General features: G+C 44.9%; 1 protein-coding gene across 6 annotated transcripts in view; it reads left to right on the top strand.

Moving 5' to 3' along the window:
• The window catches only part of HRH2 (histamine receptor H2), a 324,736-nt gene that overhangs the window by 259,996 nt on the left and 39,400 nt on the right, over positions 1-25,340 (top strand). For 2 of the 6 annotated variants that reach the window (XR_011320698.1, XR_011320699.1), the window contains one exon: positions 7,854-8,014. The exons of the other annotated variants lie outside the window; for them this stretch is intronic. The gene's annotated coding sequence lies outside the window, so the exon portion shown is untranslated. The remainder of the gene's footprint in view (positions 1-7,853; positions 8,015-25,340) is intronic. 6 annotated transcript variants of the gene reach the window in all.

Below are 25,340 nucleotides of genomic sequence, written 5' to 3'. Positions count from 1 at the left end.
GTAAGTCGGGCCTCACTTTGCTAAATCTATTTCATCTCTGTGTTTGTATTTTCATCTTTGCTCACAGTCATTATATGTGGGGGGCTGCCTTTTCCTTTGGGGAATTTCTCTGAGGTAAGGTAGGCTTATTTTTCTATCTTCAGGGCTAGTTAGTTTCTCAGGCTGTGCCGAGTTGCATAGGGAGCGTTAGGCACAATCCACGGCTACCTCTAGTGTGGTGTGATAGGATTAGGAATTGCGATCAGCAGAGTTCCCACGTCTCAGAGCTCGTTCTATGTTTTTGGTAATTGTCAGGTCACTTTATGTGCTCTGAACTTCAAGGTCCTTTGTGGTTCTGAATTACCTGTTCATAACAGTACTGGAGGCCCAAAGTACTAATGCTTCTCAATAGAGGGAAAAGAAAAGTTCTGAGACCATTTTTTTTTCTTTGCACTGTGTTCTGTCTTTCTTTTCCCCTTTACATCAGGGTGGTTCAGAACACAGGTGTGGACATGGACATTCAGGGTCTGTCCTCTTTGATGGATAATCTCACTGTAGGTGTACAGAACATTCAAGATTTGGTGGTTCATAATCCTATGTTTGAACCTAAAATTCCTATTCCTGAGTTATTTTCTGGAGATAGAGCTAAGTTTTTGAATTTTATAAATAATTGTAAACTATTTCTGGCTTTGAAATCCCGCTCCTCTGGTGACCCAGTTCAACAAGTTAAGATCATTATTTCTTTATTACGTGGCGACCCTCAAGACTGGGCATTTTCCCTTGCGCCAGGAGATCCTGCATTATGTAATATTGATGCGTTTTTTCTGGCGCTCGGATTGCTGTACGACGAACCTAATTCAGTGGATCAGGCAGAGAAAAATTTGCTGGCTCTGTGTCAGGGTCAGGATGAGATAGAGATTTATTGTCAGAAGTTTAGAAAGTGGTCCGTGCTCACTCAATGGAATGAATGTGCGCTGGCAGCTATTTTCAGAAAGGGTCTCTCTGAAGCCCTTAAGGATGTCATGGTGGGATTTCCTATGCCTGCTGGTCTGAATGAGTCTATATCTGTGGCCATTCAGATCGGTCGACGCTTGCGTGAGCGTAAATCTGTGCACCATTTGGCGGTATTATCTGAGCATAAACCTGAGCCTATGCAGTGCGATAGGACTTTGACCAGAGCTGAAAGGCAAGAACACAGACGTCAGAATGGGCTGTGTTTCTACTGTGGTGATTCCACTCATGCTTTCTCCGATTGTCCTAAGCGCACTAAGCGGTTCGCTAGGTCCGCCACCATTGGTACGGTACAGTCGAAATTTCTTTTGTCCGTTACTTTGATCTGCTCTTTGTCTTCCAATTCTGTCATGGCATTTGTGGATTCAGGCGCTGCCCTGAATTTGATGGACTTGGAGTTTGCTAGGCGCTGTGGGTTTGTCTTGGAGCCCTTGCAGCATCCTATTCCATTGAGAGGAATTGATGCTACGCCTTTGGCCAAGAATAAGCCTCAGTATTGGACCCAGCTGACCATGTGCATGGCTCCTGCGCACCAGGAGGCTATTCGCTTTCTGGTGTTGCATAATCTGCATGATGTGGTCGTGTTGGGGTTGCCATGGCTACAAGTCCATAACCCAGTATTAGATTGGAAATCAATGTCTGTGTCCAGCTGGGGTTGTCAGGGGGTACATGGTGATGTTCCATTTCTGTCTATCTCGTCATCCACCCCTTTTGAGGTCCCAGAGTTCTTGTCTGATTACCGGGATGTATTCGATGAGCCCAAGTCCAATGCCCTACCTCCGCATAGGGATTGTGATTGTGCTATCGATTTGATTCCTGGTAGTAAGTTTCCTAAAGGTCGACTGTTTAATTTATCTGTACCTGAGCACGCCGCTATGCGGAGTTACGTGAAGGAGTCTTTGGAGAAGGGTCATATTCGCCCGTCATCGTCGCCATTGGGAGCGGGGTTCTTTTTTGTGGCCAAGAAGGATGGTTCGCTGAGACCTTGTATTGATTACCGCCTTCTAAATAAAATTACGGTCAAATTTCAGTACCCCTTGCCGCTGCTGTCTGATTTGTTTGCTCGGATTAAGGGGGCTAGTTGGTTCACCAAGATAGATCTTCGTGGTGCGTATAATCTTGTGCGTATTAAACGGGGCGATGAATGGAAAACAGCATTTAATATGCCCGAAGGCCATTTTGAGTACCTGGTTATGCCATTCGGGCTTTCTAATGCTCCATCAGTGTTTCAGTCCATTATGCATGACATCTTCCGAGAGTACCTGGATAAATTCCTGACTGTGTACTTAGATGACATTTTGGTCTTCTCGGATGATTGGGAGTCTCATGTGAAGCGGGTCAGAATGGTGTTCCAGGTCCTGCATGCTAATTCTTTGATTGTGAAGGGGTCAAAGTGTCTCTTTGGTGTTCAGAAGGTTTCATTTTTGGGGTTCATTTTTTCTCCTTCTACTATTGAGATGGACCCTGTTAAAGTTCAGGCCATTTATGATTGGACTCAGCCAACATCTCTGAAGAGTCTGCAGAAGTTCCTGGGCTTTGCTAATTTTTATCGTCGCTTCATCAATAACTTTTCTAGTATTGCTAAACCGTTGACTGATTTAACCAAGAAGGGTGCTGATGTGGTCAATTGGTCTTCTGCTGCTGTGGAAGCTTTTCAGGAGTTGAAGCGTCGTTTTTCTTCTGCCCCTGTGTTGTGCCAACCAGATGTTTCGCTTCCGTTCCAGGTCGAGGTTGATGCTTCTGAAATTGGAGCAGGGGCTGTTTTGTCGCAGAGAAGTTCTGATTGCTCGGTGATGAAACCATGCGCCTTCTTTTCCAGGAAATTTTCGCCTGCTGAGTGAAATTATGATGTTGGCAATCGAGAGTTGCTATCCATGAAGTGGGCATTCGAGGAGTGGCGTCATTGGCTTGAAGGAGCTAAGCATCGCGTGGTGGTCTTGACTGATCACAAAAACTTGACTTATCTCGAGTCTGCCAAACGGTTGAATCCTAGACAGGCTCGTTGGTCGCTGTTTTTCTCCCGTTTTGACTTTGTGGTTTCGTACCTTCCGGGCTCTAAAAATGTGAAGGCGGATGCCCTGTCTAGGAGTTTTGTGCCCGATTCTCCGGGTTTGCCTGAGCCGGCGGGTATTCTCAAAGAGGGGGTAATTTTGTCTGCCATCTCCCCTGATTTGCGGCGGGTGCTGCAAAAATTTCAGGCTAATAGACCTGACCGTTGCCCAGCGGAGAAACTGTTTGTCCCTGATAGGTGGACGAATAAAGTTATCTCTGAGGTTCATTGTTCGGTGTTGGCTGGTCATCCTGGAATCTTTGGTACCAGAGATTTGGTGGCTAGATCCTTTTGGTGGCCGTCTCTGTCGCGGGATGTGCGTTCTTTTGTGCAGTCCTGTGGGATTTGTGCTCGAGCTAAGCCCTGCTGTTCTCGTGCCAGTGGGTTGCTTTTGCCCTTGCCGGTCTCGAAGAGGCCTTGGACCCATATCTCTATGGATTTTATTTCGGATCTCCCCATCTCTCAAAGAATGTCGGTCATTTGGGTGGTTTGTGATCGCTTCTCTAAGATGGGGCATTTGGTGCCCTTGTCTAAATTGCCTTCCTCCTCTGATTTGGTGCCATTGTTTTTCCAGCATGTGGTTCCTTTACATGGCATTCCAGAGAACATTCTGGCAGAGGTTCCCAGTTTGTTTCGAGGTTTTGGCGAGCCTTTTGTGCTAGGATGGGCATTGATTTGTCTTTTTCCTCGGCTTTCCATCCTCAGACAAATGGCCAGACTGAACGAACCAATCAGACCTTGGAAACATATCTGAGATGTTTTGTTTCTGCTGATCAGGATGATTGGGTGTCCTTTTTGCCTTTGGCTGAGTTCGCCCTTAATTATCGGGCCAGCTCGGCTACTTTGGTTTCGCCGTTTTTCTGCAATTCTGGGTTCCACCCTCGTTTCTCTTCAGGGCAGGTTGAGTCTTCGGACTGTCCTGGTGTGGATACTGTGGTGGATAGGTTGCAGCAGATTTGGACTCATGTAATGGACAATTTGACTTTGTCCCAGGAGAAGGCTCAACGTTTCGCTAACCGCAGGCGCTGTGTGGGTCCCCGACTTCGTGTTGGGGATTTGGTTTGGTTGTCATCTCGTTATATTCCTATGAAGGTTTCCTCTCCTAAATTTAAGCCTCGTTTCATTGGTCCATATAGGATTTCTGAGGTTCTTAATCCTGTGTCTTTTCGTTTGACTCTTCCAGCTTCTTTTTCCATCCATAACGTGTTCCATAGGTCATTGTTGCGGAGATACGTGGCACCTGTGGTTCCATCTATTGATCCTCCTGCTCCGGTTTTGGTTGAAGGGGAATTGGAGAATATAGTGGAGAAGATTTTGGATTCTCGTGTTTCGAGATGGAAACTCCAGTATCTGGTTAAGTGGAAAGGTTATGGTCAGGAAGATAATTCCTGGGTCTTTGCCTCTGATGTCCATGCTGCCGATCTGGTTCGTGCCTTTCATGTGGCTCATCCTGGTCGGCCTGGGGGCTCTGGTGAGGGTTCGGTGACCCCTCCTCAAGGGGGGGGTACTGTTGTGAATTCTGTGGCCAAGCTCCCTCCTGTGGTCGTGAGTGGTACTTCGGCTGCTTCCTTTGGTGGATGAGAGTGGTACTGCGGCTTCTGAGTTTCCTTCCTCAGGTGATGAGGTTAAGTCGTTAGGTGCTGCTCTATTTAACTCCACCTGGTGCTTTGATCCTGGCCTCTAGTCAATGTTCTAGTATTGGTCTTGCTTCCTCCTGGATCGTTCCTGTGGCCTGTCAATCCTGCATAGCTAAGTTCTGCTTGTGTTACTTTTGTTTGCTATATTTTCTGTCCAGCTTGCTATATTGGTTTTTCTTGCTTGCTGGAAGCTCTGAGACGCAGAGGGAGCACCTCCGTACCGTTAGTCGGTGCGGAGGGTCTTTTTGCCCCTCTGCGTGGTTGTTTGTAGGTTTTTGTGTTGACCGCAAAGCTATCTTTCCTATCCTCGGTCTATTCAGTAAGTCGGGCCTCACTTTGCTAAATCTATTTCATCTCTGTGTTTGTATTTTCATCTTTGCTCACAGTCATTATATGTGGGGGGCTGCCTTTTCCTTTGGGGAATTTCTCTGAGGCAAGGTAGGCTTATTTTTCTATCTTCAGGGCTAGTTAGTTTCTCAGGCTGTGCCGAGTTGCATAGAGAGCGTTAGGCGCAATCCACGGCTACCTCTAGTGTGGTGTGATAGGATTAGGAATTGCGGTCAGCAGAGTTCCCACGTCTCAGAGCTCGTTCTATGTTTTTGGTAATTGTCAGGTCACTTTGTGTGCTCTGAACTTCAAGGTCCATTGTGGTTCTGAATTACCTTTTCATAACACCCCTCTGATTCACTTGTCAACTGTACTGTTTTCAGCTGTATCGGTCCAGTGGGTGGCACTGTCTTATCTTATTGTTTTTACTGAGATAAGTGACATCAAAAGTTTGGTACTGCTCCTTATTTCCATGTTCTCCATATTATTATTTAGATTTTGCCAAGTTAAACAACATGCTTGTGATGGGCACAGCATGGCGACGATGATGTCATAAAGGTTGCCTCGACCAATCAGCGATGGGCACAGTCTGCCACGAATTCTGGAATCATCATTGTCCATATACTACGGGGACATGCATATTCTAGAATACTCGATGCGTTAGAATCGGGCCACAATCTTGTATTATTATATAGATTTTGACAAGTTAAACAACATGCTTGTGAATTATCTATTTCATTTTTTGTTTGATATTTTGACCAGCAATTCATTTAGCATATTTTGACCAACAGTTAATTTTGCATAATTTGACCATCAATTATACATATATTTCACCTGTTAGCCAAAATATCTAAAATCTACTCAATCTTACATACAGTAACTCTATATGGCATCCACTCACTTCTACGCGTACCCTTTTAGTTGGCTATGAGCTCATTTACTCTATTAAGAATTAACTTTAGGAATGGAATTGCAAGGACAAACATTTAGAAGTGATATCTGCTGCACGAAAGGTTTATTACCTTTATGAGTAATTATTTGGGCACTTCTATACTTACATGTGTAAGCAAGCAATAGCCTTGATCTTTCCTAAGCTACATCAGTGTCAGTGCAATGATTTGATTTTAGGGAAGTACTGGCTCTCAATAAGGAGAACAGCTGTATGTTCCATATTGGCAATGCTCCATGGGAAAAATAAATCCGTAAAATTAGTTCTCCATTTGAGGGAGGAAAGCTAGCTGTGTTATGACTGCCACCTAGTAGAGTCAATATAAGTCAATGTCCGACCTTGAAACCATGACCATGTATATTAGACAAGACTGCTGATGACCAAGTGTTTGCCCCTTATCAGTATAGAGCTGGGATAGCCTAAATGAATCATAGTAAGGTTCTCTTTCCGGAGACCAGTTGCGTATAGGGTCGTCCTGTCATTGCTTCATGCCCCAAAAACATGCAAATTAGCTGTCACCCAGTAGTAAAATCAAATCAATAACACATTTTGCTTCTGCTGTGATACAAAACAACGAATCCTAATAGATGTAAATACTAATTTACACGGTATTTCTATTTGAATACCATTTTGGTTTAATGTTGCTAAAAAGGCATATATTTAAAAAAAGAATAAAAAAATTGATCTTTCATCAAAAATGAGGCTGACATACTGTACTTTGAATATCTATGTAAGAATAGCCGTATGGGAAAAAATCCCAATGCAGTGAACACCATCTGTATATTTAGGAAGTACTAGCCAAAATACATGGTAAACATGAGCAATTCAAAAACGGATTAATGACCCCTTAGGCTACTTTCACACTAGCGTCGGTACGGGCCCGTCGCAGTGCATCGGGCCGACCTACCGACGCATACTGTGAAATAAAATCACAACGGGGCAGCGGATGCAGTTTTTCAATGCATCCGCTGCCCCATTTTAAGGTCCGGGGAGGAGGGAGCGGAGTTCCGGCCGCGCATGCGCGGTCGGAAAAAGCGGACCCGACGGACAAAAAAGTTGCAGGCAACGTTTTTTTGTCCCGATGGACTGCAAAAACACGACGCATCCGTCGTACGACAGATGCGACGTGTGGCAATCCGTCGCAATGCATCGCTAATGAAAGCCTATCGAGTAAAAACACATCCTGCGGCAACTTTGCAGGATGCGTTTCTTCTCCAAAACGACGCATTGCGACGGAGGCCAATTGACGCTAGTGTGAAAGTAGCCTTAGGAAGCTTCCTCCTGTGGAAATACGCATGGGGTCTGCATTCTCATGGGATCCTCATTCCCTGTATGCCCACTTTTTACCTCTTTTACATTCTTTTGATGCCGCATTATTTATGCACTACTATCTGAATGTGGGCATTGCACCTCACTATTTGACATCAGTTTGGGCAGGAGCGGACACAGACATGTCTTTCCTTTAAAAAAAAAAAATTGGAATAGCTGTATGATCCTCTCACTAAAGTGAGCATTTTATTATTCTAGCTATAGAGTGAGCTGAAGTGTAATTAATCTCTACACAGCCAGTCTGGCTGATGGCAGCTTATACTAAACAGTATGAGATCTCAGGGGCAGGAGAGACGCTTAGGAGCTGACATCCAGGCTAGGTGGGCGAGGATTATGCTGTCATCTAATATGGATTTTCAAAGTACACCATCCACACCAGGTCTTCTGCTGGCCATACACATTTGAAAAGAGAATGATCACCCATATTTTTTTATACCAGTACTGCTTTAATTTTTGCGCATGCTTTATAAGGAACAATTTAACAATAGCAAATAATGTTTGTATGCTATATTTAAACATTTTCAATGTTCTTCTCCACTGATCCATTTTTTTATGATTTAACCCTTTCCAGCTCAGGACCCTAGGTTGCTTATCATTCTTGATTTGTAACCCTGTACAAGGCCCGCCACCATGACCTTAAACTTCAGAGGGCTTTATGCAGAATCCAGCTGGATCAGTGGACTAGGTCGAATATTCCAGGAGATAACTAAAATATGGTCAAGAGCACATTGGGTGAGTGTGGATCTTTGTTCAATTGCCATTGAGCCTGGAAAGGGTTAAAGATTAAAGCTGCATGCTTGTATGACCATAATTTATGATTATAATTATTATCATCAAGCATTTTTACATTGAATTATGCTGTTTCATGGACATGTCCTTATCTAAATTAAACAACAATTCTTAAACATCCTGAAGTCAGTGGCTACTCAGATGACACTTCTCACTAATGTCATTATCAGCACAGATAAGAATACATGTAAGGTAAAGGATATTAACACTGCAAGATAATTATGAAGAATAGCTGTTAAAATGAATCTGTCACCACATTTGAACTATCTAAACTATTAGTATGGGCATTCAGGTAACAGAATGCTGAAAACAGTTCTACTTGCGTCTTTCATATTAGATGTCTTGCTGCTGATAAATAATCTTTCATCACTTTATGTTAATAATGACCTCTTCCAGGCTGTGAGGAGGAAGCTGCCTGGAAGATCTCTGCCTCCTGATTTTACATGAACCAGCCAAGGAAAAGTACACAGCTGAGGTCTTATATTATCAGGCTGATAAGATCCCTGGTTTTCGGGCCATTCCCAACCTAAAAATACCAGCCTGCAGCCACCCCACAATTGGAGCATCCATCAGATGTGCCAATTCTGGTGCTTTGACTGGCTCTTCTCGATTGCCCTGGTGCAATCGGAATCAGTATAATATTTTTGGGGGTTGATGTCAGCTGTGCTATGTCAGGTAACATCAACCTTTGGGGATAGTAATGTAGAAGTGTCCAACATCATTTTTTAAATAATTTATTTATAAGGTTAAACATAAGCGCTCCTTCTTATAACAACTCTCCTTGAACGGCTTCCAGATAACAGTGCATATATCTTAATTCATAAAACCTTTACAGCACAAAGATCACACTCCGTAACTTGACAGGCAAAACAAAACCCAGAGTAAGAAAATCTGGAGAAAGGGGGGTATATATAGTTGAGTCGCCCGTCAGGGCAGTGGGGTGCTCAGTTCTGGGTCTGGTCACAATTAAAGGGGTGGTCACATTGGCAGTGACCCGATCCGTGGCCCTGGGCACCCAAGTAAAAGGGACAGTCTTTAAAGGGGTTGTGGAAATAATGAAAGTTTTTGATGCCACCTGTGGTTCTCGGTCAGAGGTGACTGACGCTACGTAAAGGGGTCCTCTTGGGGCGATGGTGCTGCAGCAAAGATGGAGTCGCTTCCCACAGGTGAAGCGGGGTCTCCAGGGCTCCCAATGTGTTTAGCAGGGATGGTGTATGCTGGCAAATAAATGGAGGACACAGAGTTGCAGTCTTTACCTGGTTTACTGGTGTTTAGCCGCCTCAGACCAGGGTACTGGCAACAGGTAAAGATGGAGTCCAGGCAGCTCAAAGACAGGTGGAAATCCCTTTGACAGGTCAGTTTGGGAGCCTTCCACTATGCTCTGGTCTGTAGTCCGTTGCTGCCTGTAGCTCTCTTATCAAGGTCCTCTTTCTTCTCTGTTCAGGGACAGTACCTGCACGGTAGGCAACTTGAGCTGTCTCTTTGGGGTCTCTGTCCACGGTGACTCCGGACTCTGATTGCTGCTGTACCTCAGGTATTATGTGAGCAAGTCCCTTTTAGTTTCCTGTCCTCCGGTTCTGCCCTGGGACCTGTAGTTCCTTATGACCTCAGGCTCCCTGTGCCCGGTTTCTACGCTCAGCTTAGAGAGGCCCACTTGCAGGCCTCCTCTAGCTCCTAAGTCCTTCTGTGTGTCTTCACTGTCTGCTACCCACTGTCTAACCCTTCCTAACTGCCTAGCAATTGCTTAGCAACTAACTCCTCCCAAACAGAGAGAGCAGCTCCCCTGAAGTCGGGTATAGAGCTCCCCCTTCTGGCCTGGAGTCAGAATGGTGTTGTATGTGCTAATTACCTGTTAAGAGGAATCTTCCATCGCGTCCAAGCGTGACATCACTCTCCCCGTGAGGAGAGCAATGCCACTGTGACAACCAGGACCTTGGGACATCAAATATCCAAAGTAGAATGGACAATATTTTATTAGTAAATTATAACAAAACAGTTAAAGGGACACTGTCACCTGAATTTGGAGGGAACAATCTTCAGCCATGGAGGCGGTGTTCTCGGGTGTTTGATTCACCCTTTCCTTACCCGCTGGCTGCATGCTGGCAGCAATATTGGATTTAAGTTCATGCTGTGTCCTCTGTAGTACACGCCTGCGCAAGGCAATCTTGCCTTGCGCAGACGTGTACTATGGAGGACAGAGAATGAACTTCAATCCAATATTGCAGCCAGCATGCAGCCAGCGGGTAAGGAAAGGGTGAATCAAACACCCGAAAACCCCGCCTCTATGGCTGAAGATTGTTCCCTCCAAATTCAGGTGACAGAGTCCCTTTAATCAGTAAAAAATTAAAAACAGATGCCTCGTGCCAAAAAAGAGATGCAGCGGAAAAAATATAGTTCAGAAATAAAGTTATTTCTTTTAACAGTATAATCAGGGTAATCATATGCATAGAAGTTAAACTGGTCCTGTTGAGGCAGTCCTCCATAATTACAGGGAAAAGAGTTACTTTAATCAGGGATTTTATAACATATACACCTGTTTGATTAAGTGCTTTTTACTGCAAGCACTAGGAGTGTAGAAATCCACAGGATCATAGGCAGCTAATCCTACATGTACATATGAATCAGGGTACAATTCATAATCACATTACAATAAAGGGCCTCAGTGCATATGTTTTGAAATATTAATACAATTATTGAATAGTACATCGACTGTATATGGAAAAGTATGGATAAAGTATTAGTGCATAAGTTTTACCTGATACAAAAGTCAAGAGCGGAGTGACCGCTGCATCCCCCACCCCATTGTGCTTTTTATCTGTTCTTTGCCTATTCTTCTTCCGAGGGCCCCAGGAAGAAGAATAGGCGAAACGCGCATTGTGGTGGGAGACACAGCGGTCACTCAGCTCTTGACTTTTGTGTCAGGTAAAACATATGCACTAATACTTTATCCACTGTCATTGCAACCGTTTGCATGCCATTTACTTTTGGCCTGGGTCTGATTGTTTTATTTTTGCCTCAACCATCCATATAAATGTACTATTCAACGATTGTATTAGCATTTCAAACCATATGCACTGAGGCACTTTATTGTAATATGATTCTGAATCTTACCCTGATTCATATGTACATGTAGGATTAGCTGCTTATGATCCTGTGGATTTATACACTCCTAGTGGTTGCAGTAAAAGGCACTTAGCCAAACAGGTTTACATGTTTCAAAATCCCTGATGTTAGGGGTCGAGTTCCCGCTTCTGCACAGGGGGAATCTCGAGCCACTTCCGCTGCGGTCTCCCATTCTTGTCCAGCCGCAGTGGAGCCTGCTCAGCAAGGACGTCGGTCCCAGCGTCTTGCTCATTCTCACTCTGTTCTGAGAGTTAGTGCTGCTTCTCCAGTCTCTGCCATTAAAGTCAGTGCTGGTCAGCAGCGAGCGGACTTCTCTGGGACTAAGTCCTTGTCTGCATGTACTGAGCATGCCCAGCGTAAGGTCTCCCGTTGGAGATCGAGGGTCATGTGCTCAGGCTCTGCAGCACATTCCATTGGTCCTCTTGGCAGGTCCTAGAAGGGCAAAAGTGCTGTGGCCACTTCCTGTGCTGCTGCTATATAAACTGCGCATGACCGCACGGCCATGCGCTAGTATTGTCTAACAATTGCTAATGTGTGTATGTTGTGAGTGCAAATCGTCCTTGGAAACCCCTACCCTAGTGAATGTCTGTTCGCGGAAGGTGTATGGCTGCTACCTAGCGCCCGACTTAGCCTACAGCACTAAACACACATCTCAGCGTCCTGTAGCTGTGCCTGCCAGTACGGCGCCGTGCGCCTGCCTTGCGCTTTCCATACCCGAGTCTGGGTGGTTAGTGGCGTCCGTTAGTGCGGCATCGCTCGCACTCTTGTGCACTTATATTTCTTTAGGTTCTCTACACACCCAGTTGCGGTGTTACGCCAGCAAGGGTCTAATCGGGCTCCAATCCCTTCTGGGGTTAAGTCCGCTGACCACTTGCTCGCGCACTAGTGCGGTACTGCGGTCCTGTGAATTAACAGGATCGCTTTCTTCACGCTGGGTGAGGTTTAACCCACGCGTGTATCCTTTAGTGTACCGCCATATTGTCCGTCTTGCTAGCTGCAGGGTCTTTTACCTGCACGGTGGACCTCGGACTGCGAACGCACCTAGTTTCTTACCATCTATACTTGGTGCGTTCCGCCAGTCCTTAACATAATACTAGCGCCAAGGTCTGGCTAGTATGGCGGACATTCAGCAATCTTTGCGGTATATCCAGCAGTTGGAGGGTAGGTTGAAGGTTCTCGAGAACTCAACCTCAGCTGTGGATGTTACCGCAGTTGCTGTAAAGGCTGCTGGCGTGGCGGCAGCAACCTTGTCCACTGCCACCCCTGTTCCGACATTATCCCGCCTCCCGTTGCCAGAAAAATTTTCTGGAGATTGCAAAACTTGTAGGGGATTCGTGAGTCAGTGCTCTATCCACCTCGAGCTCCTGGCTGCACGTTTTCCTACAGAGCGGGCTAAGGTGGGATTTATTGTCTCGCTGTTGTCGGACAGGGCGTTGGAGTGGGCTACGCCGCTGTGGGAGCGTGATGATCATGTGGTGCAGAGTGCTCCGTTGTTTCTGGGCACGCTGAAAAAGGTCTTTCTAGGACCTCAACTCACCCATGATACAGCGCTCCAACTACTGGCATTAACTCAGGGTGAGTCCTTGGTCAGCCATTTTTCCGTCCGATTCCATACTTTAGCTTCCGAGCTGGAGTGGTCGGATAAAGCCCTTATCCCCATATTCTGGAGGGGCCTGGCTGACCATGTTAAGGACGCTCTGGCCACTAGGGAGATTCCTGCCACACTGGAGGAGTTAATATCTATTTCTACTCGTATAGACCTCCGTTTTAACGAGCGGAGGTTGGAACGAGCCCAGTGTAGGCAGAGGTTTCGGCTGGCTCCTACCTTCGCCAAACCTTTGGAATCCCCAGTCCAGGCATCTGAGTCACATGAGACCTTGGAGGTGACACGAGCGGGATCTAAGTCTCAGTCCGCTCGTGCACATAAGGTCCGTCATGTTTGCCAGCAGTCAGGACGTCTTGCCTCCAAGAGTCCTCAGCGGTCGGGGAAACGTCAGCGTCTAGTGGCAGTTGGAGGAGGTACACTAGACACGGCGATGTTTGCCTCAAAGTTGTCCTTCAAGGGGACAATTACCATAGGCCCATCCACTCTTACGGTCGAGCTATGCTTGGATTCTGGGGCAGAGGGTAACTTTATGTCCTCCGCCTTTGCCCAGCGTCATGCAATACCCTTGGTGATGCTCGCCCAGCCAGTGACCGTTCGAGTGGAAAATGGGTCAACACTACCTTCACAGATTACCCACCAAACCATTCCTTTCACGCTATCTGTGTCTCCATCACATCAGGAGACAATCTCCCTATTAGTCATTCCTGAGGGAATTGATGAGGTCCTGTTGGGGATGCCATGGCTTCGCTACCATTCTCCTCATATTGAGTGGTCCTCTGGGAGAATTTTGGGATGGAGTAAATCCTGTGAGGGTAGATGTCAGAGGGAGTGCGTTCAGGTTGCTACTACACAAGTACCCGCAGATCTTTCCTCTCTCCCCAAGCACTATTGGTCCCATGCAGACGTGTTCTCCAAAAGAGCTGCGGAGACTCTTCCGCCTCACCGCCCCTATGGCTGTCCTATTGACCTCTTGCCTGGTGCTGAGCCTCCCCGGGGTCGAGTCTACCCGTTATCTCTCCCGGAGACGGAGGCAATGTCCCAGTATATTCAGGAGAATCTGGCAAGAGGATTCATTAGGAAGTCAGTGTCACCGGCAGGGGCTGGGTTCTTCTTCGTACAGAAGAAGACTGGAGACTTACGTCCATGCATAGACTACAGGGGTCTTAATGCCATTACCGTTAAGAACAAGTACCCATTACCCCTGATATCTGAGCTCTTTGATAGGCTACGGGGAGCAAAGGTATTTACAAAGTTAGATCTGCGGGGTGCTTACAACCTGATTCGCATCCGTGAGGGGGATGAATGGAAGACGGCTTTTAACACCAGGGATGGGCACTATGAATATCTAGTGATGCCCTTTGGGCTCTGTAATGCCCCAGCCGTTTTCCAAGACTTTGTGAACGACATCTTTCGGGATATGCTCACCACCTCGGTCGTAGTCTATCTGGATGACATTCTCATCTACTCTCCAGATATAGACTCCCATCGGAGAGATGTTCGCAAAGTCTTCGACCTCTTACGGGCAAACTCCCTCTACGCTAAGTTGGAGAAGTGTGTGTTTGAGCAGGAGTCCTTGCCTTTCCTTGGTTATATCATTTCTGCCCAGGGTTTGGCTATGGATCCTGCCAAGCTACAGGCAGTAATGGACTGGCAGGAACCCCATTCTCTTAAAGCGGTGCAGCGCTTTATGGGGTTCATTAATTACTATCGCCAGTTCATTCCACACTTTTCAACTTTGGTAGCTCCCTTGGTCGCCCTCACCAAGAAGGGAGCAAATCCCAAGTTGTGGTCAGAGGAGGTCTCCAAGGCCTTTCTCTCGATTAAGTCACACTTCGCTAGCGCTCCCATCCTACATCGCCCCGATGTAGATAAACCATTCATCTTGGAGGTGGATGCCTCATCCGTTGGTGCTGGAGCAGTCCTTTTCCAAAAGGATGCTCAAGGTCGGAAGCATCCTTGCTTCTTCTTCTCCAAAACTTTCACACCAGCGGAGAGGAATTATTCCATCGGGGACAGGGAGTTGCTAGCCATGAAGTTGGCTTTTTCAGAGTGGAGACACCTCTTGGAGGGAGCTCGCTTTCCCTTCCAAGTCTTCACTGACCACAAGAACTTGGTGTATATACAGACGGCCCAGCGGCTAAATTCTCGCCAGGCTAGATGGTCCCTGTTTTTCTCCCGGTTCCATTTTACCCTCCATTTTCTCTCCGGGGAGAAGAACGTTCGTGCCGACGCTCTCTCCCGCTCCGTAGTGTCATCTGAGGAGGAGGAGGAGGAGCCTCGGCTTATTGTCCCGCCTGAGAGCTTGAGAACTGTAGCTCCGGTTTCGCTGGAGTCTGTGCCCCCGGGCAAGACTTTCGTGCCAGCTAACTTGCGACCGGAGGTTCTCTCTTGGGCTCACTCCTCCAGAGTGGGTGGGCATTTTGGGACCAAGAGGACTTCTGAGCTTTTGGCGAGAACATATTGGTGGCCGCATATGGTCCGAGATGTCAAGGACTATATTCAGGCGTGCGTTTCTTGCGCCCAGAATCGGTCTCCTCGGCAACGGCCTGCTGGGTTGCTTTACCCTCTACCGGTGGCAGACAGGCCCTGGGAGATGGTCGGAATGGACTTTGTGGTGGGCTTACCCAAGTCGCGTGGCTGCTCCATTATTTGGGTTGTCACCGACCATTTCTCTAAGATGGTACATTTGGTACCGCTTCCTCGGTTACCCTCAGCACGGGCCTTGGCGGTGTTGTTCATGAAGCATGTTTTCCGATTGCATGGTATGCCTGATAAGATTGTCAGCGATCGGGGTCCCCAGTTCGCGTCTCGGTTTTGGAGAGAGCTCTGCCGTTTGCTCAGCATAGAGTTAAACCTCTCCTCTGCATATCATCCCGAGACGAATGGGTTGGTGGAGAGAACCAACCAGACTCTGGTGACATATTTGCGACATTTCGTCTCCGCTAGGCAGGATGACTGGGCATCTTTGCTACCTTGGGCGTAATTTGCCTTGAACAACGCCGTAGCCGATTCCACTGGCCAAACTCCTTTTCTCCTTAATTACGGCCAGCATCCGCGTGTTCCTGTGCCCATGCCCGTGTCATCCACCGATTCTAGGGTGGCAGACTGGGCGGTGGAGGCACGGGACATCTGGGACCGCACACAGGATGCCATTCGGGCCTCCAAGGAGAGAATGAGGGTTTCGGCTGATACACACCGGCGTCCCGCTCCGGTCTTTGCTCCCGGCGACTTAGTGTGGCTCTCCGCCTGTAACATCAGGCTGCGAGTTGAGTCCACTAAGTTTGCTCCTCGCTACATTGGCCCGTTTAAATTTCTGGAACAGGTTAACCCTGTGGTTTACCGTTTGGCCATTCCTCCACGCCTTGGTATCACCGATACCTTTCACGTTTCCCTCTTAAAGCCCGTTCGTTTGTCTCGGTTTTCTGAGTTATCTGCTGGGACATCGGGTTCATCCACGGATGAGTTTGAGGTGAATGCTATTGTGGGAAGCAAGGTGGTACGTGGCAAAAAATTTTATTTGGTGGATTGGAAGGGTCCTTGTCTGCATGTACTGAGCATGCCCAGCGTAAGGTCTCCCGTTGGAGATCGAGGGTCATGTGCTCAGGCTCTGCAGCACATTCCATTGGTCCTCTTGGCAGGTCCTAGAAGGGCAAAAGTGCTGTGGCCACTTCCTGTGCTGCTGCTATATAAACTGCGCATGACCGCACGGCCATGCGCTAGTATTGTCTAACAATTGCTAATGTGTGTATGTTGTGAGTGCAAGTCGTCCTTGGAAACCCCTACCCTAGTGAATGTCTGTTCGCGGAAGGTGTATGGCTGCTACCTAGCGCCCGACATAGCCTACAGCACTAAACACACATCTCAGCGTCCTGTAGCTGTGCCTGCCAGTACGGCGCCGTGCGCCTGCCTTGCGCTTTCCATACCCGAGTCTGGGTGGTTAGTGGCGTCCGTTAGTGCGGCATCGCTCGCACTCTTGTGCACTTATATTTCTTTAGGTTCTCTACACACCCAGTTGCGGTGTTACGCCAGCAAGGGTCTAATCGGGCTCCAATCCCTTCTGGGGTTAAGTCCGCTGACCACTTGCTCGCGCACTAGTGCGGTACTGCGGTCCTGTGAATTAACAGGATCGCTTTCTTCACGCTGGGTGAGGTTTAACCCACGCGTGTATCCTTTAGTGTACCGCCATATTGTCCGTCTTGCTAGCTGCAGGGTCTTTTACCTGCACGGTGGACCTCGGACTGCGAACGCACCTAGTTTCTTACCATCTATACTTGGTGCGTTCCGCCAGTCCTTAACACCTGATTAAAGTCACTATTTTCGCTGCAATTATGGAGGACCGCCTCAACAAGACCAATTTAGCTTCTATGTATATGATTACCCTGATTATACTGTTAGAAGAAGTAACCTTATTTTTAATTTTTTACTGATTAATTGTTTTGTTATGATTTACTAATAAAATATTGTCTATTCTATTTTGGATATGTACACTCCCCTTTTTTTTCCGGATTTTCTTAATCTGTGTTTTGTATTGCTTTCTAGACAACAGTGTGTCGAGCATCGTGTCACCGGGTCTCATATAAGACCCCACGTGGCCAGTCAATCACAATAATGCCAGTAACCAACATGGCTATGGCAGTATCATGTATGACAGGCAATCCCAGCAGGTTTTTGGCTGTCTAACAGCCACGAAAAATGCACGTCGGGGATTTGAGCATGCCGCTTGAGCAACAGCAACACTCGATCGAGTAACGAGCGTACCTTAATACTTTGATGCTCGATCGAGTCTCAAGCAAAGTTAATTTCTCCTGTTTTGTGTGAGTTATTGTTTCACACTGGAAACACCTCCATCATGTAAAATAAGCTCTGGAGGCAGAGTTATCTTCTAGACTAAACCCTCCCAATTGCCTGGAAGAAGTGATTTACCTAAAGTGATAAAGGGTGATTTTTTAACAACAATGCATAAGAAATGAGGTATACAGGTCGGACTTTTTCCAACAGTCTATAACTATATGCCTATATTATTAGTTTAGATAGGTCAAGTGTGGTGACAGATTCCATGTAAAAATGCTCATTTAATAATTACCTGATGAATGAGCAAAACCGGTGTTCATTAGGTGAGGTTATCTTTTATACAGAATGCAAGGCAATACAATGTAAGAAACTAGCGAGTGTTTCTGTAGCCATGCCCCCTGTGATGTCCTGTTTTCGGAAGGGCGATGGACTGACCATGGAGTGAGTGCAGCCCCAGCCTCCTGATATGTTATGTTTAGGACTCCTCTCAAACAAAACATCACAAGAAGTACAGTAGAATAAACACATTTAAAGATTAGCTAGATAAGGAAAAGTGTAAGGTTTGGTGTAATAAAGCTAATTACAAAAGTGGTTAAGATGTAAAAACAGATAGTTAGGAAATATATTTTAGATAATGGACCACCCCTTTTAACATTTACAAAAGCAAAAAGAAACCTCACACAGCATGTACTAATGATAACACAGCAATGACATATGCTTGTTTGTATTGAAATAAACAGAAATTCTCTCCAAAGACTAGCTTTGTTTTCTTGTCGAGATAAGCCCTGTAGGTAAAAAAATAAACCCGCTAATAGCAAAACATAGGGAATTTCTAAGCATCATAAAAATATAAAAGCAGATACTGTACAGCCTTATTTAAAGCCTCAGTCTATGTGCCCGCATTGCAGAAATGCTGCAGAAATGTCATTTCTGCCACTTCCTGTCGCGGGTAAAATACATGAGGAATTCTCATGCGTTTTCCCCCAAAACACAAGCGCTTTGCAAGCGTTTTTAGCTTGCAGAATGCTTGCGATTTGAAGCATCGCTTGGAAAAGTGATTGACAGGTTGGTCACACTTGTCAAACAAAGTTCTTGACAAGTGTGACCAACTTTTTACTACTGATGCTGCCTTAGCAGCATCAATAGTAAGAGACAGAATGTTAAAAATAATTAAAAAAAAATATATGGTTATTCTCACCTTCCGACAGCCCCCAATCTCCTCAGCGGCGCTCCTGGTATGTTCCATTCCCAGGGATACTTTGTGCAAAGGACCTTTGTGATGTCCCGGTCACGTGACTGCGACATCATCCCAGGTGATTTGCGCAATTCATCCCTGGGAACGGAAGCCGCTGTGTGCACAGCTGAGAGTCGGGAGGACTCCGGGGGCCATCAGAAGGTAAGTATATCCCTATTTTTTATAAAAAAATTTTTTTACAGGAATATTGTACCCAGGGCCTGAAGGAGAGTCTTCTCTCCTCCAGACCCTAGGAAACCTCCGCACATGAAGCGCTCACTTTACGAATGGTGGGCTTAGCCATATGCATAAAAGAAGCTTTTCAATCCTATGGCTGCGGAATCACCACGATTCCGCAGAAATGATGAAAATGCTGTGGATTTTACCGCTATGCGATTCCGCAGTGGGAAAATCCGCAGCATGGGCACAGCAACTGTGGAATCCCATATGATTGCATGGGAATGCGGTTTTTAAGCGGTTTTATGCGTTAAAACGCATAAAAACTGCAACGTGGGCACACAGCCTCACAGGCTCAAATGTAAAAAATGTATGTGAATACATGGTACTGCTGTCATCATTGTTTTAGGTCAGACAAAGCCCCGAAGCCCTACTATGTGTAGTACAGGCAATCAGAAGATCGCAGATTCTAGTCTCCCATGGAGACTAATGAAGGCAGTATAAAAATGTTTTAAAAGTTATGAAAAATATAAAAAAAATAAAAAAATATAAAAGTTTAAATCATCTCCCGTTCGCCCCATTCAAAATAAAAAAAAAGTAAAAATAAATAAAAATGCACATATTTAGTACTGCCGAGCTCAGAATCGTTTTGTGAAAAAAATCAAAATGCTTGAATTACAGTTTTTTTGGTCTCCACAACATTGCATGAAAATGCAATAACGGGTTCTCAAAAGATCATTTCTACACCAAAACGGTATCAATAGAAACGTCAGCTCGGCATGTAAAAAATAAGTTCTCAACTGCCCCAGGTCTTGGACATTGGAAACACTACAGGTTTCAGAAAATGGCAAAAAATGTTTTACAAACTTTTTTTCACCACTTAAATAGAAAAGAATCTTTACATGTTTGGTATCTAATGACCTGGAGAATCATAATGGCAGGTCAGTTTTAGCATTTAGTGAACATGGTAAAAATAAATAAAATTGTGGAATTGCAATATCACCGCACTGTGAACTGTTCATGTTCCTGCTTAATTATAAAGTGCTACGGAATATGTTGGCGCTATATAACATAGTAACATAACATAGTAACATAGTTAGTAAGGCCGAAAAAAGACATTTGTCCATCCAGTTCAGCCTATATTCCATCATAATAAATCCCCAGATCTACGTCCTTCTACAGAACCTAATAATTGTATGATACAATATTGTTCTGCTCCAGGAAGACATCCAGGCCTCTCTTGAACCCCTCGACTGAGTTCGCCATCACCACCTCCTCAGGCAAGCAATTCCAGATTCTCACTGCCCTAACAGTAAAGAATCCTCTTCTATGTTGGTGGAAAAACCTTCTCTCCTCCAGACGCAAAGAATGCCCCCTTGTGCCCGTCACCTTCCTTGGTATAAACAGATCCTCAGCGAGATATTTGTATTGTCCCCTTATATACTTATACATGGTTATTAGATCGCCCCTCAGTCGTCTTTTTTCTAGACTAAATAATCCTAATTTCGCTAATCTATCTGGGTATTGTAGTTCTCCCATCCCCTTTATTAATTTTGTTGCCCTCCTTTGTACTCTCTCTAGTTCCATTATATCCTTCCTGAGCACCGGTGCCCAAAACTGGACACAGTACTCCATGTGCGGTCTAACTAGGGATTTGTACAGAGGCAGTATAATGCTCTCATCATGTGTATCCAGACCTCTTTTAATGCACCCCATGATCCTGTTTGCCTTGGCAGCTGCTGCCTGGCACTGGCTGCTCCAGGTAAGTTTATCATTAACTAGGATCCCCAACTCCTTCTCCCTGTCAGATTTACCCAGTGGTTTCCCATTCAGTGTGTAATGGTGATATTGATTCCTTCTTCCCATGTGTATAACCTTACATTTATCATTGTTAAACCTCATCTGCCACCTTTCAGCCCAAGTTTCCAACTTATCCAGATCCATCTGTAGCAGAATACTATCTTCTCTTGTATTAACTGCTTTACATAGTTTTGTATCATCTGCAAATATCGATATTTTACTGTGTAAACCTTCTACCAGATCATTAATGAATATGTTGAAGAGAACAGGTCCCAATACTGACCCCTGCGGTACCCCACTGCTCACAGCGACCCAGTTAGAGACTATACCATTTATAACCACCCTCTGCTTTCTATCACTAAGCCAGTTACTTACCCATTTACACACATTTTCCCCCAGACCAAGCATTCTCATTTTGTGTACCAACCTCTTGTGCGGCACGGTATCAAACGCTTTGGAAAAATCGAGATATACCACGTCCAATGACTCACCGTGGTCCAGCCTATAGCTTACCTCTTCATAAAAACTGATTAGATTGGTTTGACAGGAGCGATTTCTCATAAACCCATGCTGATATGGAGTTAAACAGTTATTCTCATTGAGATAATCCAGAATAACATCCCTCAGAAACCCTTCAAATATTTTACCAACAATAGAGGTTAGACTTACTGGCCTATAATTTCCAGGTTCACTTTTGGAGCCCTTTTTGAATATTGGCACCACATTTGCTATGCGCCAGTCCTGCGGAACAGACCCTGTCGCTATAGAGTCCCTAAAAATAAGAAATAATGGTTTATCTATTACATTACTTAGTTCTCTTAGTACTCGTGGGTGTATGCCATCCGGACCCGGAGATTTATCTATTTTAATCTTATTTAGCCGGTTTCGCACCTCTTCTTGGGTTAGATTGGTGACCCTTAATATAGGGTTTTCATTGTTTCTTGGGATTTCACCTAGCATTTCATTTTCCACCGTGAATACCGTGGAGAAGAAGGTGTTTAATATGTTAGCTTTTTCCTCGTCATCTACAACCATTCTTTCCTCACTATTTTTTAAGGGGCCTACATTTTCAGTTTTTATTCTTTTACTATTGATATAGTTGAAGAACAGTTTGGGATTAGTTTTACTCTCCTTAGCAATGTGCTTCTCTGTTTCCTTTTTGGCAGCTTTAATTAGTTTTTTAGATAAAGTATTTTTCTCCCTATAGTTTTTTAGAGCTTCAGCGGTGCCATCCTGCTTTAGTAGTGCAAATGCTTTCTTTTTACTGTTAATTGCCTGTCTTACTTCTTTGTTTAGCCACATTGGGTTTTTCCTATTTCTAGTCCTTTTATTCCCACAAGGTATAAACCGCTTACACTGCCTATTTAGGATGTTCTTAAACATTTCCCATTTATTATCTGTATTCTTATTTCTGAGGATATTGTCCCAGTCTACCAGATTAAGGGCATCTCTAAGCTGGTCAAACTTTGCCTTCCTAAAGTTCAGTGTTTTTGTGACTCCCTGACAAGTCCCCCTAGTGAAAGACAGGTGAAACTGTACAATATTGTGGTCGCTATTTCCTAGATGCCCAACCACCTGCAGATTTGTTATTCTGTCAGGTCTATTAGATAGTATTAGGTCTAAAAGTGCTCCTCCTCTGGTTGGATTCTGCACCAATTGTGAAAGATAATTTTTCTTGGTTATTAGCAGAAACCTGTTGCCTTTATGGGTTTCACAGGTTTCTGTTTCCCAGTTAATATCCGGGTAGTTAAAGTCCCCCATAACCAGGACCTCATTATGGGTTGCAGCTTCATCTATCTGCTTTAGAAGTAGACTTTCCATGGTTTCTGTTATATTTGGGGGTTTGTAACAGACCCCAATGAGAATTTTGTTACCATTTTTCCCTCCATGAATTTCGACCCATATGGACTCGACATCCTCATTTCCTTCGCTAATATCCTCCCTTAAAGTGGACTTTAGACAAGACTTTACATAGAGACAAACCCCTCCTCCTCTCCGATTTTTACGATCCTTTCTAAACAGACTGTAACCCTGTAAGTTAACTGCCCAGTCATAGCTTTCATCTAACCATGTCTCGGTTATTCCCACTATGTCAAAGTTACCTGTAGATATTTCTGCTTCTAGTTCTTCCATCTTGTTTGTCAGGCTTCTGGCGTTTGCGAGCATGCAGTTTAGAGGATTTTGTTTTGTTCCAATCTCCTCGCTGTGGATTGTTTTAGAAATGTTCTTACCTCCCTTCTGAGTATGTTTTCCTGGGTCTTCTTTGTTCAAGTCTAATGTTTTTCTTCCCGTCCCCTCTTCTTCTAGTTTAACGCCCTCCTGATGAGTGTAGCGAGTCTTCTGGCGAATGTGTGTTTCCCAGGTTTGTTGAGGTGTAGTCCGTCTCTGGCGAGGAGTCCATCGTACAAGTAATTCACACCGTGGTCCAGGAATCCGAATCCTTGTTGTCTGCACCATCGTCTTAGCCAGTTGTTTGCATCAAGGATCCTGTTCCATCTCCTGGTGCCATGCCCGTCTACTGGAAGGATAGAAGAAAAAACTACCTGTGCATCCAGTTCCTTTACTTTCTTCCCCAACTCTTCAAAGTCCTTGCAGATTGTCGGTAGGTCCTTCCTTGCCGTGTCATTGGTGCCAACATGTATCAGAAGAAATGGGTGGACGTCCTTGGAGCTGAAGAGCTTTGGTATCCTATCGGTCACATCCTTGATCATCGCACCTGGAAGGCAGCATACTTCTCTTGCGGTTATGTCCGGTCTGCAGATGGCTGCTTCTGTGCCTCTCAGTAGTGAGTCTCCCACCACCACCACTCTTCGTTGCTTCTTGGCTGTACTTTTTGCTGTCACTTGTTGCTGTGTGCCCTTTTCTTTTTTGCTTGCTGGTATTGCTTCATCCTTAGGTGTGCCATCTTCATCCTCTACAAAGATTTGATATCGGTTCTTCATTTGTGTGGTTGGTGATTTCTCCATGGTCTTCTTGCTTCTTTTGGTCACATGCTTCCACTCATCTGCTTTTGGAGGTTCTCTGAAACTTTTTTCACCTTCTGTGACCAGTAGAGATGCTTCTGTTCTGTCTAGAAAGTCTTCATTCTCTTTGATGAGTTTCAAAGTTGCTATTCTTTCTTCCAGACCCCGCACCTTTTCTTCTAAAAGGGCCACTAGTCTACACTTCTGACAGGTGAAATTTGATTCTTCTTCTGGTCGATCTGTGAACATGTAGCACATGCTGCAGCTCACCATGTAGGTTGTCACATCTGCCATGTTGCTCCTAGATCCTGCTGACTTGCTGTGTGTTTTCCTTCTTGTGTAATCTACTCAGCCAAGCTCTCTTGCAATAATGTCCTACAGGCAAAAATTTGCGCGCCGTAAGGCACGCGGTTTGGTGATGCTTTCCAAGCAGCTGGTCCCGGCTGTACCCAACGATCTTCTAGCTTAGGGAGACTCCTTGCTTTTCCCAGAAGGCTCCTGGAATATGCAAATTAGCCTCCTCTAGCTTGAATCCCTGGTAAAATTATTATTATTTATTATATTTTTTGATATAAATTGTGCAATTTGTCAAGAACAAAATGACATGTCAACGGAAACCAAAATTATCGTCCAATTGTGAGGTTGATTCCAAATCACCACAAAAATTCTTTGAATCTCATGACTGCAATTTTCTTGACCAAAATTATATATATATATTTAAAAAACTCTTAAAAAGCTTTGGGGGGCAGGTTAATCAGAGTATTTCAGGGAAAATCTGTATTATTTAATCAGTTAAGTTTTTGCACAATGAAAGTCATAAATGACTAGATGACTCCTCTCTGGTATATAGTCAATACTTTCCTGTGTGTGCTGCCCCTGCATAGGGTAGGTCTGAAAGGGCAAAATTGTTAAAATAATCAGAGCAAAATTCTCATACTTCAATTACTGCTATTTTTTTTATCAAACCTTATCATTTTTTCCAAAAATATTAATATATTTGTAGGGTAGGGAAATGGGTGCATTACCTGGAAAATTGCTGTGATGTTTTTGCACAGTGGTAGATTATTTTATGGTTTATGACCCGGTGACCACTGTCCGATCCTTACAGAAACAACTCTTCTCTGCATGTTGTGTCCCTGCAAAGGGCAGGTATGAAAGGGAAAAATTGTTCAAAAGGCTAAATTGTTTAATAATCATCAAACCCAATTTTTTTTAAAATCTATAAATGCATTTTTTTTCCAAAAAAAAGAAAATTGTCCAAATACTCAAGGGAGCAGCACCAATTACAATATATATATATATATATATATATATATATATATATATATATATATATATATATATATATAACATGTGTGGCACCCCAGGAGTCTGGAAGCAAGGAGTGATTCCCTTGGCAGGTAATACTTCAGCATGCAACACCTTCCTACTCCAGACCAGAAGGGGGAGCGCTAAAACCTGATTTCACAGGAGCTTCCTGTATAAGTTCTGACCTGGAGGCGGAGTTAGTTAGTCTGAGGGAGACAGAGGGAAGAGAGGAAGTCAAGGAGGAACCTGAGGATTGGAGCTGTAGAT

The sequence above is a fragment of the Ranitomeya imitator genome, chromosome 4 (genome assembly GCF_032444005.1).
Source record: "Ranitomeya imitator isolate aRanImi1 chromosome 4, aRanImi1.pri, whole genome shotgun sequence".
In the NCBI taxonomy this organism is placed as follows: Eukaryota; Metazoa; Chordata; class Amphibia; order Anura; family Dendrobatidae; genus Ranitomeya; species Ranitomeya imitator.
The sequence above is the reverse complement of the archived record's forward strand: the minus strand, read 5'-3'. Positions and strand labels throughout refer to the sequence as shown.